Source organism: Mastacembelus armatus, chromosome 5, assembly GCF_900324485.2.
Source record: "Mastacembelus armatus chromosome 5, fMasArm1.2, whole genome shotgun sequence".
Lineage (NCBI taxonomy): Eukaryota > Metazoa > Chordata > Actinopteri > Synbranchiformes > Mastacembelidae > Mastacembelus > Mastacembelus armatus.
In genome coordinates this window covers 8,605,692-8,622,733 of record NC_046637.1, presented here as the reverse complement: position 1 = coordinate 8,622,733, position 17,042 = coordinate 8,605,692, and the positions used below count along the sequence as shown (strand labels likewise).

The 17,042-nt window shown below is 37.3% G+C and overlaps 1 protein-coding gene across 1 annotated transcript in view; it reads left to right on the top strand.

Annotated features, from left to right (window-relative positions):
• Nucleotides 1-10,967: 10,967 nt before the first annotated feature.
• The window catches only part of tox2 (TOX high mobility group box family member 2), a 100,062-nt gene continuing 93,987 nt past the window's right edge, over nt 10,968-17,042 (top strand). Inside the window, exon 1 of the mRNA XM_026306692.2 lies at nt 10,968-11,327. The gene's annotated coding sequence lies outside the window, so the exon portion shown is untranslated. The remainder of the gene's footprint in view (nt 11,328-17,042) is intronic.

Below are 17,042 nucleotides of genomic sequence, written 5' to 3'. Positions count from 1 at the left end.
GTGCAAAAGTTACATTTTCAGACTCAGTAGAAAAAGCTGGAGAAGACAACCTTGAATTTAGAAGTGAGTTTTGAATATTTAGATGTGCATGACATTATTTACACTATGGTACAATTTCTGACTGCTGACTGGCAGTGCTAAAATTTTTATGTAAACCCCATGTAGAATTTGAGGTTTTATGATTTTAGTGGGCGTGCATGGCCTTTACTGACAATAATTTAAAGGAACTGTAAAAAAGACCAACCCCCACCCCTGCTGCATATGGCAAGTAGAGGAGATGTGAAATGAAACTGCAACAATGCTAACTAAATAACTGAAGTGAGATATCAAGTATTTTTCCCACAGAACATGATGTGTTCATTAGGAGCCACTACAAAGGCAGAAAAGCATTTTTTTAGTTTATTTGGTGAATCTGATGCTGACAAAACAGAGATAACCCACATTGTATTACTGTAATTCTGTCTCAACCAGCTTCCTTGGAATGCGTAATGTTTTAACTGCTTTTTATAATCTATTAGGCAATGAGTTGCAGAAAATGTCACTGATCATAAATATTGTTAATGCAACCAAATAATGACATCAACTGTTGGTTCTAGAGGGATTATTTGTTGTCCCACAGACACATTGAGGATATATGCCATGAAACTGCAATGACCATGGTTTGATTCAGGCTGTGGACCTTTGCTGCGTGTCAGATCCCCTCTCTCACATCAATTGTCTGTATATTCGCTGCGCAATAAGGCCAAAAAAATTACGAGTGGGCAGAAGTGTGTGAATTCACAGCCACATTAATTAGTTTAAACTAACCAAATTAGTTGCACTGAACTTCTTCTATAACTTTCTATAATACAAGGTTTAGGGTCACAGCCCAAAATGTTACATTTTGGAATGAAGATGTTATTATAAGAAACAGTTGTGTTATATTGGATTGGACTGACTTTTCATAACATATCTATGTAATGATTTTATGTATTAGTTATATAGGTTTCCATGAACCCTTGGTATAAAAAAAAAAAAAACTGTACTGTAACAAAGCACGACACATGGAGTACTAAACCTTATTTTCTTGTTCCCTCAATTATGTTTTGAAAGAGATTCTACACATATGTGGGTTTTAGGTTAATAACTGCAGTTTCAAACACAGCTCTCCATTGTTAGCGCAGCAGACAATACAAGAGAGGGCTGTTGGATACTGATGGAAAACAAAACACCACATTGAACCACAGCCAGTTCCACTACTGTGTGTCTGACCTTTTACAGCGAAATGAGACATGTTAGTGTCACCTGGAGAAAACGCTGCTGATTAACACAGCTACTCCCCTGTCCCTGACGTCACTGCATATCAACGTTACCTGGCCACTGGTATTTGTGGTCGAATACTGAGTCAGGCATCTGGAACAAGCAGATTCAAACTGACAGCAGGAGGGATGGAGGTTATCTCCCATATTCGTGGGAGTCTTTTTTACCCAAAAAAAAAAAAACTTAGGGAAAGTAAAGATCATGATTTTCAAGTAAAATGATAAAATCTTCGTGAATGGTCTGAGTTAATTGTGTGTGTCATTTTTTCCTTCTGCTCGGTGTGATAAAAATATTCCACCATAAAGTTTTTTCTTTGAAAACACAGACAAGCAAATAAACTAGAAACTAGAGTAAGAAGGTAACCAGTTTTTAAAAACTGGACTCCTTGTCAAATTAGATGATTGGCAGCATGAAAGCAAAATATGTTATGTACTCTAGTTAAAAGCAGAATGGCAAAAAAAAAAAATACAATTTGAAATTTGAAATTTGAAATAGTGACTGATGAACATAACTTGAAAATATATCAGGACATTTGACTTTCCTGAAGAAACAAATGTTTATTTGCCAAACTATCTTCTATTATGCATATACTGAAAGTGCCCACTTTAGTATCTGAATACAATTTGATGGTGGGGGATTGTCATAGTGACACCAGTCAACTGTGCATTAATGTGTTTCCTGGACTGACCTCCAGAATGATCTAACCATAATAGACATCATCATTGTCCTGGCAGGCTCTCTAGAGCCTCCCATTAAACACAGGAGACTGTGCCCATGTGGTTTAAAGACAACTAACTGCAGCTGCAGCCCACTTAAAAAGACAGAATGCTACAAAACATTTTTAGAGTAAAAAAATTGTATAGATTCTGTCTTTGAAGTGATTTTCTTTTTTTTTTTTTTTTTTTTTTTTGCTTTTACTGTGCACATTTTGTAATTCACAGAAGCTGGGCATTTTCAAATTCCTTGCCATCTGTGTAAATGTGATACCTCTCCTTAGTACAATGAACTGGAAATGGAAGCTGTGTTTCATATAATCCCCAAATCCATCCAACTCTCACATCCTATCATGCAAATTTGGTGCAGTTTGAAGAGAATCTGGTCTCCCAACCATATGTCTGAGCTGTGTAAAAGATACAACAATTTATTATGCATGCATTGCACCAGGCTTATGGTAATAAGGTATTAAATTAGTGCTGGACATTATTGCTCCTCTATATCACTTCTGCTCAAAAGATTTTCATATAAGTCACATAAAACAGAGAATGGAATGAGATTTTAGAGCAGATTTGCTGGCAAACTATACCTGTGATTTCCTCATTTAAAATAACATTTTCCAACTCAGGTTTATTCTGGTGAAAACTCAGATATGGAACTGTGCTGAGTTACTCCACTACTACGTCCTAGTATTTGTTCAAAACAAGGTTATTTGTATCGAGAAAAAACAATAAAACCCAACAAAGTGAGGGATCCTGTTTTAAATTGTGATTTCCTTGTACTATTGTTTCAGAGAATAAATTTAAGTGCTGTTCATTGTGTTCCATAGCTTTTTATATACAAACTAACATTAACTCAAGAAAGGAAAATACAGACTGTTAGATAGTTTCTACCTATGTTAAAAGTAAGAAAAGTAAAAAAAAAAAACAGGTTCAGCAAACAACTGTTTATCCATTCAATGGCAAATGTGAATCTGTACTTAATTTGTAGCAAGAGCCTCAAAATTGTGGTTCCTTCTGTTGAAGCCACTTTTGTACTAATGCTAGTGGTGTACTAGTGGCACAAAGAAACATGAGGAACTGCTCCTGGCGACGTTGTTAAATTACAAATGTGTTGAACACAACCTCCATCATGCTTAGCGTTGGAGGAAAAAAAATCATTACTTAACTTACCATAAAGTAGAAGACATACAAAAAGTTTCTGTCATGTCTGTTTCCTTTAAATAAATAAAAAAGAAAAAAAGAAATAGAGCTATTAAGCTTTAACCCTCAAACCGTCCATGCTAATCATGTTTCTTTAGAAACTCAATTTAATGAGTTTAGGGACCACTCAGCAGCACATTAATTCATCATATCCAACTGTCATTTCAAGGCATATACTTGAAAAAAATCAGTTTCTACATGGGTCTGAAAATGACAACTAAAAAGTGAACATAACTTGAAATTATTATGACATACTATATGTATTTAAATCAAGTTAATGATAAAAGAATAGAGGACATCAATAAATGTGGCTGTATGACATTTTACAGGGCGGCATGGTGATGTGGTGGTTAGCATTGTCACCTCACAGCAAAAAGTTTCCAGGTTCAAAACCTGTTTGACCCTGGGGTGTTTCTGTGGGGAATTTGCATGTTCTCCCCATGTCTGCGTGGGATTTCTGCAGCTTCCACATCCCAAAGACAAGCAGTTTGGGATTAGGCTGACTGGTGACTCTAAATTGCCCACAGGTGTGAATGTGAGTGCTTGTCTCTATGTGTCAGGCCTGTGATAGACTGGTCACCTGTCCACGGTGTATCCCACCTCTCAAGCAGGTCACCTTGGCGCTAACATTTTACAGTGGATATCCCCTGTTGGGATGCATCTTAACAGCAAATTCAGCAGTTTCCACCTAAACAGACCTGCATTCAAAGGTGTTTCAGCAACTGTGTTTGGGGTTTATTTGTTTGACTACAATGCAGAAGAATTATCAGAGGAGAGAATTCAGGTTATACATATTTCAACACATCTTTTAGTAGCAAACATTGTTATTGTAACATTGACACTACATACATAACTATTAACCAAGTTTCATCAAAACACTGTAACCTCATCAATGTAGGGACATTTTGCTTCGGTGATACAACATAAAAGTGACAAAACCACCCTGAAATGGTGCTGATAAGCCAGTAAACATTCTCATTGCTCGAGCAGATGCCTTGTCACATTGTGCTTATGATGTGGAAAGACAGTGAAGTGTGATTTCATATTTCACCTTTAATTCTCAGTTTTTATTTTCTTCATTTGGGTATTTTCCCTGGAAGGAAGCAACAAGCTTGTCACTCCTAACTGCAAGACAAAGAAAGATAGATAGAGAGAGAGAGAGAGAGAGAGAGAGAGACAGACAGAGAGAGAGAGTAAAAGTGAGAGAGAGGGAGAGAAACAGGATTGAACCAGAGTGTGAGCAGATTTTATTATACAATTTAGGGAATTAAAAATATCTACAGTCATCTTCTAATATACTTAATCTGCAACACCGTTATATGGTCCACTGATCTCCACAGACCAGCCATGTGTACACAACATATGTGTGTGTGCGTGCAGATTACAGTTATATTTTAGAGGCCAAGGTTTTGTTAAGTGTGAAACACCTCCTTGTGTTATTTTATTGCACGCAAAAAGTGAGAAAACACCCACACACTCCTCACTCTCCATACTGTACCTGTTTGCTGTTTTACCCTTACAAGCAACTGCCCTGTGGCTGTCATTTTCCATGCTATAGATAAAATGTGTAAACCAGTGTAATGCAACATTATTATTATTACAGATACCACGCCGTACTACTATGAATGCTACCAATGCTAAATCACCATTAGCTTTCTGGTGATGGTGCGGCTGCTGGTATTGTTGTTGATTTCGTTATTGCAAATTTGTAATGCATTGCCTTCAGGCCATAAATCTTGTATGGGATTACTGTGTATAAGTCATTTGTACAGTCTTGACTCATCAATCAGAGCTGGAATGTTTGTGTTAAAACTGCCACTTTGTATGATGGATGAAGATGGCTGTTTTCTAACAGTACAGTAACTGTGGTAGGGGACGGAGGCTGTGTGCCCGTGTGTGTACATGTATGTCTATACATTGTGAGGGCCAGTTTGAGTTTTATACAATGAAGTGAGGGCATTTTGGCTGGTCCTCACATTCTGATGCATCTTCAAATGGCTGTTAGAGGGTGAAGACATTCAGTTCTGATGGTTAATGTTAGGGTAAGGGACTAGGGAATGCATTATATTAATGGATGTCCTCACAAAGATAGCTGTACAAATGTGTGTATGGAGGGAGATGTAGCACAGTGTAAGCAGTGACACTCATTATTCCATCTGCAGCCGAGAGTGATTGAACACGCCACATATTAACTGCCTTTTCCTCTTAATCCCATTGTGCTCTATGAGATTAAATTTGAACACTAATAAACGTTTTTTATGACTAATTAATGTTTCACACCTTGCCAAGAATCATTTTCTTCCTCTGCTATTTCTAATTGGTCCAATTAATCATGCAAAAGGTAATTAGCATAGTTTGATGTGCAGCAAAGCCACTCCGGAGCCCACGGGGGGATTTGGAGAGCTTTTGTTTCTCGATACAAACATAAAATTAGTCAAGGGTGCTAGGCGCTTGATGCTGAAGCACAGTGCAACACAATACTAATGAGTGTGTTCTATTGTGATGGTTTTACAGGACTGACAGCCATATTCATACCAATGGCAGATGTACATAGCAAGTGGATGAAGAAGGCTTGCTTTGGCTGCCTAAAAGATCTGTGCAATGTCTTGCAGATTTATAGTAAGAAAGGCCAGTCACTAACACACATACTCACAATGAGGAACATATTCCCTGGTATATATGGATTTTCAAAGGTCTCCTGTTCTATTCTGAAATAGACTATATACTGTATTGATCTAGTTTTTTTTTTCTGTGCATGCAGGTCTGTCAGCTTTTAAAAACATTAATGAAAACTTTTCAGGTAGATCTTTTTAGAGAGACATTAATATTAAATTAGTTTTTCTTGTCTTATGACACATGGTTGAAAACTATATTCAGCTGTTTGGTGGTGTATGCAACCTTGGATGAATAAAAAAAGATCTGCACACTACTGTCACTGTGTATAACCATATACATATATACAGGCTAATTTAGGGAAATCAGTTAATCTTTCAGACGTGAAAGATAACTTGAGATGAAACACAGGAAGAAGGTCTGACTTAAGCCTAAGCAGGAACCTGCTTATCCATTAAACATTTTATAAAATGTACACAAAAAATTTCAGCAAATACAAAAATTTGTATGCCGTATGGAATACCTTAAAACTGCTAAAAAATCAACCTAAATAATTCATAGATTAGATACATACATAATAAATTACTTACGAACTGTCAAGATACCACTGTTTACCACAACGCTTAGTTCCGAAATATCTGCAGATCTACATAATGAGTAATTTCTCAACGAGTGACTTCTTAGTAAACTGGGTCAGAATGTTTTTACCTGTTTGGTGAGTGTTGAATATGGTGAAGATGGGGTGCTATCGGCACAAAAGCAATAGCTAGTAGCTGTTAATTGTGTCTCCTTGGGTAAAATTGGTGTAACATACTGATTTGCAGCTGGGAATGTTATTATTTTATAATTACCTTACCGGACTGGAGTTTTCACTTGCAAAATGAGTAAAGCTGCAAAAGTCAGATGAGTTCTGAAAAATTAAAAAAAAGATTTTAATCATCATTCTCATTCACAGGATTTGACATGTATCTCTTTATATCAGGGCCAGAAACTGTAGGGACTGTTTGATGATGTTATAGGTTTTCCCCCATGTTTCAAATGTGTGGTTTATGGTGATTATGAGAGCACTATTCATAAGTAAAGTAAATCAATAGCAATATAAAACGTGAGAAATCATAACCTGTGCATTACCTCTTGTGATTTACTTATACACATGCACCTGAGCTAGCTGTGGTTTATAATGATAAACCACAGCAGGCTCAAGACCTGTAAAAATGAGCAGTACAGAAAAGTCAAACTCAGTTTTATACTTCGAAGGCACTTTTTGTCATATGACCATTCAGTTAGAAATCTAATTTTATCCATGAGTTTCTTTCTCGTAATTCAACCACATCTCATATAAATTAGAGCTATATCCTGTATAAGAACTTGATATACATAAGGTAGACTTAGACATGCCCTACAGTCATATGCTAGGAACATCTATGTGTCATCAAACCTGATTGTATCTTTAGTGATTCAATATACAATTAGTGGTATTTGTATGGTTGTGGTTGCTCAGACATTCACATGCAGTATGGAAAATAATTTCTGATATACTGTCTAAAGATAATATCGCTATGTTCAAGTGGTGTGGGTAAAGTTGGGCAGAATACTATGTTATAATAATATGTTGAGATACCCCTTAACAGTGAGTGCTGACAGCTGAGATCAGTATGGCTTCTTGGGTTTTGCTAAGGTGCAGCTGATGTGCAAAACTTTTGTCTTGTCATTCTTTAACTTGAACTTTTTACAAAATGCAAGCCATCTTATGTAACCAAATGAATTATTAATTAACATATTTAATCAAACAAAACCAGGCATCAAACTCATGAAACTAATTTACAAATGTAATTCATTTAGATCAGGCATTAAAAGAAAAACAAAAATTCTGCAGTTTCCTTTTGATTTTTTCATAATCTACAGTTCAGCCCCTGCATGTTTCTTATCATCTCTATTTATCTTTTGCACCACAAAAATCTATGTACAGTGTCAGCGGAAACAGTTGGCCCAATAATATCTTTCTACAAGCTGAGGTTGATTATGATAGTGAAATTGGCAGCAGAGCGTGGAATATCCCTCCAGTGATTTTCCAACTTCAACTAATTTCACAAGCCATCTCTGGGTCCCGATCTCTGGGACGGGGTTCACTTGGATCAGGCCCCGGTACCATTGATGTCTTCATTGCTGCTTCATAGACTTTCACGTGTCAGTGCAACAGAATCGAAGGGACCGGTGAGGAGGAAGTGATGTAACCACAAAGACATGTAAGAGCGGCTTGAATACACTGACACTGTGGTTCCCTGACCTCAAAGGAAGGAAAGACACAAAGGGAGAGAGAGAGAGAGAGAGAGAGAAAGAGTGTGACTGTTTCACAAGTGGTCAGAGGGTCTAAATGTCAGGTGGTGACAGTTTGGCACATGAATGTCAAGCTAGTGTTGAGGATATTTTTATATGCATGTGGTTTCATTTCCCCTGCATCTGCCCAACCCATAAGCATAACACTTTGCACAATACATTACAGGTTACATCCAGTGGATAACGTTATTAAAAAACCATAACAATTAGAAGAAACATTAATCAGATTAATGGCAGGTCAAACAAACCCAGACTGCTGTGTAATCTAAATTCTAACCTGAACTGTGACAATTTAATTGCTGCTGCCAAAATATTTGATTTTAAGTAAATTAGATCAGTAACTAAAAAACAGTCTTGCTGTTGCTAAATGGAGCTTTATCTGTAAGTCAAGGCCATTAGCAGTCCTAGTCTGAGTTGCCTTGGGCTCTGTAATTAACTCCTCTCAAGCGCAGCTAAACATTTTTGACATTTTTCCTAGTCCAGAATTAACTGTCACAGCAGAGAGAGAAAGTAACCATCTTGTCACATTGAGTTTAGCAGAGGATTGTGGAACGCTGTCCTGTTCTCTTTCTCTCTCTCTTGCCTCCATCTCCATGAGACACACATACACACACTCTCCCAACCTGGATCTCATTTCAGTAATGTTTCATGATGAGCGAGCTGATGGAAAGTGTGACTCGACCTAATGTTTTGAAGGTTTAGGCGGCGCCATCATCAGGTTACATTACACCGTTAATTGTTAGGCAAAATGTATATGTGGAGCAGAGGTCTGGAGCTCATCTAGATGAGTTCTAATGAAGGAAAATATTACATAGAATACCACCTTGACATTTTGAGTCTTTTATCAGATGCAATATACCGCATACGTTATGGTTATGTTTATGGTTTATGCTGGTACCGGCACGCACACACACACACACACAGACACACACACCCGCCTACGCACACACACATTGCACACTGGCTGTGTGGAACAGCCGATTCACCTGATTGGTTTAGCTGAGAAACAGAAAAATGAGTTGGCTGATGTGAATGGAAAGGCCCAAGGTACCGTAAACATGTAGCATGCAGCATGACAACTCCCAAGCCATCCAGGAACTGCCTGGTTTCCAGTAAAGAATTATTTTTGTGTCTCTGCAAACACAGTTAGAGCTTGATGTACGATTTGTCAGGAACAAGGAACGTCCCAGTATTTGGGGGTTAGACCACAGACAGATGAAGAGACAAAGTGAAATATTAATTGTTTATAGGTTGTAACATAAGCTCAGTAAGCTTAATTGAGTAAACACCCAATGAGAAACAAGATAAATATTATTCAAAATATTCCATGCAAAAATAAATGTTTATGTTTGTTACTGTAATTGTAAAATATCAGAGAAAACTGTGTAAATTTTATACATTTGTATTTTATTCATATTGCTTATTTGCTTATTGCATATTTCTTTAAGGAAATGAAAACTGAAACAAACTGTAATTATTCACTCTGGAGTATTAAATGTACTGAACATTAATGATATTACGTGTACTTCTTTATTTTATATTCTTTATTCTTGGCAGAAGTACAATATTGCAGTGAAAAAACAATTTACTGTCACCAAAATTTCAGGTCAAGCAGATGGTGAAATGAAAGCAGCTGACAAGCTATAAAGTAGACAGTAATTTCTATTCAAACGGCACAGTTGCATAAGAGGGTTTCAAGACTATTCAAAAGATTTTTTAATGGTGGTTGAGTTGACCTTAGACATCGCCCACACAAATTACTCATTTGGCACATAATAGACCATTTCTGCTAAGTTTCATTTATTGAGAAGACAAAGTTTTCAATCATTCCATCATCCTGGACGATCGTAACGAGCAGTTGGGAGGTTATGAAAGCCACATGATAATGTCTGACTAGCCCAAGCGAAATACCACCAAAGAAAAGTCAATATGGTGCAAATTCCCCCCGATGAACACACATTAAACCAATCACTGCGCGTTAGCATTTCTGTCGTCCACAGACCATTACACAGCGCTGTAATTATACCACATATTCCATATATTACTTTGAATGAAAGAATGCCAATTACAATCCTTTTACTCTGTCTCTCAGTGTGCTGGCTGATGCCTCCATAAAAGTCTGTGATTAAATTACTCAGGGGAAAGCACTCACATTTTATATGACAACCCCTGACGCATCGCTCAGCTTCAAATTCCCCAACCAGCAGCAAATCTTCTGAGATGCTCTGTCTGCGGACAGGTGGGTCCAGATGACTGAGAGATACAGGCAGACAAGTCCCAGCTTTATGCTATTACTCTCTGTCCCTTTCTATTGATATAGCGCCAACTTCTTTTCTATACATATCGCATGATGTGACAGAAACATTAAGTGGAATTCTACTTTTTGACCTACCTTTACCAGCATTCTGTTTTCTTTCCACACAGCTGTCAAAATGTTAAAAAACACAATGCTTATCATCTAGTAAAAGCACTGTTAAGTACACCCATGAAGTACGAGCACTGTACCTATGAATGTAGGGGCTCTCCAGTCAAAATCATAACTAAACACGGGTTATTCTAACTTTTTGTTTGAAGTAGTAGTGCAAGTGGTGATACCCACCACCAACTGCCCTTCTTTCAGCTGAAAAACAGTCAAAGGTTAAAAATGAATGTACAGTAACTACCTACACCCACATGTTCCACTGAGGCTGAAAATTCCCTCATCTGAAACGAGTGCCTACTGCAGACTGTAGGTGTTGCTGCACTGATGAACACTGGACATAAGTAAGAACTTTACATAACACTTAGTTGTTAGTTTATTCAAGAATCTTGAACGGTCCACGTGTAAGCAGTCATTTTAGACATTCAGTGTGAAAACTGGGACTCTAGAAATTCCCCTCAAATTTCACAGCAGAGAAATTCAAGACTTGTTCAACTAACGCTGGAATGTGAAATGTGAGTTATGGAAAGACAAGGGTTCGACAGACAGAGAGAAGCCCTTCTGACAAGAAAGAAAACCTTAGCTTGTCAATCACTCCTCTGTCAATAGCTGTTTAATCCTGTGCTGAAAGCTGGTAGGCGCTGGGTCGAGAAGCAGACTGGAGGTTAAAGGTGACGCGAATGACAATTCCCCCCACTACAGGAGCATTTTTCATCACTGGTGGACAGCTTGTTGGCTGAAAGGTAAGGACTCCAATCATCTCATTGTCTTTTTGTGAAGATGTGAATTGTCTATGGCTGTAGCTCTGCTCATGACATTGATCCTTAAAAAGTGATACTGAGAAGAAATGCAAAATGCCCGTTATCAACATTTGCAAATGGCATCAAATGTCTGTGAATGAGAAGAGATACTTCATGCCTTACTAGCCATCAAAAATAAATGCTAGTATCTTGCTGTATACTCTCTGAGAGACAGTTGAATCAATTGCAGTTATTATGTGTGGGTAAAAACAAATCATAATGAAATAAGTGAAGACAATACACTTGCTTTGAACAAAAATACATTTGAGCTTATATAAGCCTCATCATCTCCATGACAACAGGTTTACTGGTAACATGGCGACGTATTTGTGTATAACCACGGCAACGTCTTCCAATTGAATTAAGCTGCACCTGTGCACATTATAGATGGAAATAACAGAGGGAAAGCAACTGTTACACAGATCCTGTTGCTGGCTAGATATATGAGACCGTATGAATCCTATGTATTCATTTTGTTTTGCACAGCATTGGGTGTATATTTTTTTCTCACAGATGTCTAAAATGATTCATTATTGTATATCAGTACAAGATTAATTAGCTTTTTAGAGTAACATTTACAGTATGCTGTGAGAAAAATGACTAAAAGTTCTTGTTTTCACATTTACAATACACGTCTGATGTTCAATTAGTATTCTTGTGCAATCCATTTGTCATGTTGATAGAATCTAAGTGTGTTTTCTTCCTAATGCACTGTGACAGATAAATAGAATAAATACATGCATAAAGAACTGCAATAGCACAAGCTCAACGGGCTATATAATGTGAATGGGGAAAGCAGACGTTCAAATAAACATTCTCATGGTGAATTTTCCCCATTTTGTTTACCACTGGGATATAAACTAAACACCGGATTTGTGAAAAGGGCACCAGAGCTGAGATGCATACAGAGAATATTAGATCAGTACCAATAGCAACAGTTAAGATGTGGTAAGGACAGGCTCCTTTCTGGTACATCAGCTGCTCTGTCAATACATTTTCTCTTAGGATAACAATCCTGTGCCAATGAATATTTATGATTAATACAGCCATTTGTAATAAATATTTGATGTTACTTTATTCACCAAGCTGGTTATATAAGGGTTCAAGAGACTGAGCAGTGTTTATGCTATTCATGTGGAATCTACTTTATTTTCATTTGCAAAACAAAATGTATATTTTCTTAGTAAACATCAAGTCTGGTTTACTGTTAAAGATTCAACGTGTAATACTTAAAGTCACCTATTAGCAGAAATGGAATATGGTGTTCGTAAATATGGCGAAAACACCAACCATTGCATTTTCTTTATCTTAGAATGAGCCTTTTAAAACTACATAGGGAGCGGGTCTCCATTCACATAGGCAGCCATGTTGAGCTGCCATGTTTTGACAGTAGCCCATAGTGGACAAACCATACACTGGCTCTAGATTTCTGACACTGCAGTCTTGCGAGTGCATGAAGTGTCCTGTAAATGCCTATCGCTACATTTGAGCTACAGGTAGAGTAGGATTGAGAAGAGAGAGTGGCACTTACAGAAGAGGTATGTCTTCACATGTCTTCTGAATTCTGAAAAAAGATGAAATTGTCGGATTCATGTTGGGTAATTAGCTCCACCGCCCAGAGAATTTTTAAGAGCCTGGGTTGGACCAGTGAAAGATGGACATGAAGCTTCTATAGGAAGTTCAACAGAGTAACAAAACTATTAAACACACACACATACATATTTCAGACCCCAAGGATAACAGCCATAAATGACAAAAACAGCAGTAACGAGACAATAACACCAGAAAATAATTGTAGTTTTTGCTTAAAAAACAAATGAAATAATCAATCACCCATAAAAGTAGTTGTTACAATTAGGATTTCATTATTAATTCATCAACAAATTACTGCAGTTCTAATATGGTAAATAGTGTCTTTAGTGTCTTAAGATGGGGCTCATTGCTGATGAAATAGCTCAGTATCTCTTGATAACACAGGTTCCGTGCTTGTCCAAATAAAAAATTGTCTATTATTTTACTAGCAGCAGTATAAACACACCACAGTAACATGAGCAGGTTGTTTACATTTTCTAGCAACACAGCGAAACACTGCCCTGTGACTCTGCCATTGTCTCTGCTGTTATTCACTTGATTGCATCTGTTCTGAATATCGCTTCCCTTTCCACCGAGTACGAGCAGGAGTATAGGAAAAGACAGGCACTGCAATGGCAAATTAATGATAATGATGCAGATGTTTGAAATAACAGTGGTGTGCTGGAAAATGTTGTGCTAATAGAGGTAAAGGAAACATTTATGATCGAGGAGGAAGACAAGAGTGACTGAGGCAGATTTAAGATCAAAGAGGAAGTCTAAATGCTTTTAACAGAAGTAGAAAGTTTAATTTATGATCTTGGACAGGGAGAATGGGATACAAGTGGATGTGTGGCTGATGCAGTTATAGAACCAAGTAAGATAAAAGCAAAACCCTGTAATGCACTGTGACACAAGGCTCACATCAAGAGCAGCAAAAAGAAATGGTAAAAATGTTCGTCTGATAAAAAAGCCATGTTTTCTGTCAAATATTAATGACTCTATGAAAAGCTTTACCATTACAGCAGCAATTCTGAATTTATAAGGTTCACTGTTATACAGAATAGTGATAAATAACTTCTTCCATCTCACACAACCACACCCCTTTCTCTTTGATAGATGGGTACACAGCACAGGCAGTTGCATCTCTCTCTGTCACACTCATCAAACACAAACATTGTGTGTGCATGCTATTGTGCATGTGCGTGCTCAGTGTTTGCGCAGCTCTGACTTATTTTTCATTTTTCCCTTTAACTTCCTGTGAGTCACCAGCACTGGAGGAAATACTTTACAGCTGTACCTTTATTTTTATGTGAAAACATGGCTTAATGCACACAGAGAACAAAAACAGGAATCTGGTGCAATGTTTTGCTTCACTTGTAAATTCCTGTGCACCGACTTAATTTGCTTTGCTTCTCAATGATAAAGTGCAGTTATAGAGCTGTTACATAACCTTTGCTTATTTAAGTATGTCATGAGCCTAGAGTGGCTTATATAACTTTACAAGATGGTATAAATCTGTAGATCCTCTTCTGTTTTTACTTATCTAAAGTCCAAGATACATTTTTTGCTGATGGAAATTATGCAATTATGAGGAGAATATGCAAGAAAGTATCCTTGATGAGATTAGTTTCTCTAAAGTGGATCGTGTCTGCACAAATCTTTTACCACAGTTAATGTGATGCACTGCAATCGCCAATGTTGCCAGTCACAAGTGAGAGACAGGAAGAAAAGAAATGAAGAAATTCTTTTATTTTAGATATTCATAATTAATGTTTTCCAAATTGCCCCAAAAGGAATGAAAAGTCCTTTGATGACAGTAGAGGTTGATGGCTGCTTGTTCATTTGTCATTCACAGAACTACTGGGAGATGTAAATATCTGTAGACTGTGATCATTTTGTATTTTAATCATTTATCTTTAATTCATATGTTTTCCTAAAGAAAAACACCCACTTAATTTGTAGTAGTAGTAGTACTACAGAATGGTTCTGGAGGAAGCATTCACTCTGCTGATATTGACTTCTCCTTTGTGTGTTTAATATAAAATGAATTTGTGAAAGTGAGTGTACTGCACAGATATAAACTGGTCATTATGAGATTTATTTTTTCTGGGGTCGGAGCCTATGAACATAAGCCCATCCCCCAGCACTATAACCCCCTGACAACTGTCTCTAGATAGATTTTGGAGTTGGTATTGCTGAGGAACAAGTACAGTTGATTGGACTTGCAAAGATGATGTATAGAAAGTGACCCCCATGTTTGTACTTGAGATTTGTGCTGCATTTAGCCCCATGTGTATGTGAACCAGGAATATTTCAGATTCTTCAGTCTGAGTTATTCATCTGGGATTTCTGGCAGCAAAGAACAAAACTACAAAACCATCTGTGGCAATACTGCTAAAATCTAAATAAAAATCAGTATTGACACTAATACAACCTATTCAGCTAATCCAAAGAGAGCCATACAGTTTTTATTTGTAAACAATCAGTTTAATAAAGCTAATCTAATCTTGGTTAAATAAATGATGGAACTGTTATGGAACAATGCTCAACAATTGCACGTCAAAATCCTGGAAAGGTTTCTCGTTTTTCCTGTTCTCCATGAAATGTTCATTTTCAGTCACATTACTGGTAAAATAAAAAAGCAACTTTTGGTTGGTTGGTTACTTATAGCTATTGGCGGGGGCTAGACAAAGCCACTTCTTGAACACACACCCACAGTAACACATGGAACTAATGTAATGAGAGATTTATAATTGAAATCACCTAACAGTGTTCCTACTAGGTCCCCAATAGACCCATATCCGTTCCTACAACAGACAATGCTTCCTTTAACCATACATGACATGCAGTGTGCATTACAAACACAAAGATGTTTTAATGGCTGCCTCAGTCCAATCTTTTCATCTTCTTCAAAAGTTTTTGACTGGCAGTGGCATTTGGTCTGCAATTAAATTTAAATTTTGAGCCATTAGCATTGGATTCTGGCACCCAACAGCACAACAAGATGACATTTTCTGTAGGTGATGTAGCTCTGGTGATTCACGGTTGCCTACACTTTTCCTTTGTAAGGGCACTAAAATATTCAACTTTAATTTAAATTAAATGCATACTTAAGGTCACAAACATAGACTTAAATTGGCAATTTGGACAAAGGAGGGAAAACTAATAATTATCTGTTTTTTTTCTTCTGAGACCAAATACCTTTGTTGTCATTTTTAAAATGCCATAATTAAAATGGTTTCTTGTCATACTTATCACTTTGTAGGGTGCTTCATATGTGGCCAAGTCTGCAATGTAGCTGTAAGTGTGAACATTAATGTGAGAAGTTGATGATAGCAGAATTAACACTTGTTGCAGTAATAGTAGCTTTTGATCTAGGCCATCAGATAAATAAACCATTTTGTCCTATCTTTCTTTGCAATGTACAGTATGTCCCATTTTCCTCTCATAATTCAGCTTCCGTCCATATCCTTCTAGCTGCCAGACCAAAGATACAGTTGAGGATGTTCTAAAATCTTTTTGTATCAGCTTCGTTTGGCATGCTGCGTGCCCCACAGGTCGACTGGTCACCGGGAAAACTCAAGCTTTCCAGATGGCCACCAGCTTATGAAAGCGTGTCACCAAGCCCTTTTGAACATCAGTGTGTATTAAATTTCAAATTATATTTCAGTTATTGAGGTTTCAGTAAAATTGGAGAATCTAGGTCGTGATAGAGATTCAATAATTATGGTGGTTTAGCGTGTTTAATAACAGAGAAGTTGACATTTTAAAATGACCATCAGACAGTCAGTTCATTTAGGGCCATACAGTTATTTGCTCATGCCACTGTTAACACACCCTACCATAGCACTGCAAAATCTCCTACTCAGCAAAGTCTATTCATAATCATAAATATGGGTAAGACATACAGTAAGACAGGAAGTTACTGAGATTTCCTGTAGGCTGCCAGCTGCTGTGGTAGAAACAATGTGAATGGCTGTGAAACAATGACCAATGCTAAGTACCAATTCAGTTATCAATTTTAGGTCCAATAAGTTGCAACAGGCTTGTTTCAGGTTCCACACGCTAACAAAAAAGCAGTTTTCC